This window comes from Chinchilla lanigera, unplaced genomic scaffold (genome assembly GCF_000276665.1).
Source record: "Chinchilla lanigera isolate Chin_1 unplaced genomic scaffold, ChiLan1.0 scaffold00003, whole genome shotgun sequence".
Classification (NCBI taxonomy): Eukaryota; Metazoa; Chordata; class Mammalia; order Rodentia; family Chinchillidae; genus Chinchilla; species Chinchilla lanigera.
In genome coordinates this window covers 36,764,530-36,765,527 of record NW_004955404.1, presented here as the reverse complement: position 1 = coordinate 36,765,527, position 998 = coordinate 36,764,530, and positions in this window count along the sequence as shown.

Below are 998 nucleotides of genomic sequence, written 5' to 3'. Positions count from 1 at the left end.
ATATATATATATATATATGTCACATGAAAAGGGGATCAATTATAGAGCAGATATTGTTAATGAAGACACCTAAAGTATATGGCTTTCATCTCAGGTATCTCCATACCTCAGAATACTAGAATTACTGGTAAGAAAGCACGCTATCCCAGTTGAGTTTATAATTAATTAAATGCATCCAAGATGGAATGAATGCAGAAAAATCTCACAAGAGAGTTTATATTGCTTTCAGGCTTCTGTAACAAAAATATATCTCAGAGAGAAAAAAAGGTATCTCAAATTGAATAACCACATGCATAAAAAAGATAGAGCTGTGAAGAAAAGTTATGTACAAGTGAAAGAATCTTGACTAAGGATGTGAAAAGCAGTGATTGAAAATCCCAAAGAGGAGAGGAAGAAAGGCTTGGGGATAAATTGTGAAGCATATACATGAACATTCTTCTAAGGAGGCTCTCTTTAGCAGGAAAAATTCCAGTGGAAAAAAGCGAACTTCATTCTTTTATTTTCAAGTTGCTGGTGGGCAGTATTTGTTCCGTGTTAATACCCTGATATTTCTACAAGGGAAATAAATAAATATGATATGATCATCTTAACACCTAGGGGATTAGAAAGATGATATATAAGAGTCAACATCAAAAATCTCTGTTTGAAATGTAACTTCATTTTCCTTATACAACAAAATTATTTTCCATTATGCAAGAATGACAGGAATGCAATCAAAATTATACTACTTTCAAATCTTTCCTGAATGATGACTAAGCTCTGGAATTATAGGAGACTGTTTTTCGTGGGGGCTATCTACTCCTTCATGACCACTCCAGCGAACACTCTTGGGCTCCATCCTCAAGCCTGACACCTTTGGATTGTGCTATTTTATCTTCTTGCATTCATACATTTGGCCCTTTTGTAAAGCCTTAAATAAAACTTTTTTTTTCATTTTTTGATATTAGAGCTTGGACCCAGAGCCTTTCATACTGAGCTAAATCCCCAGCTACTTTGTT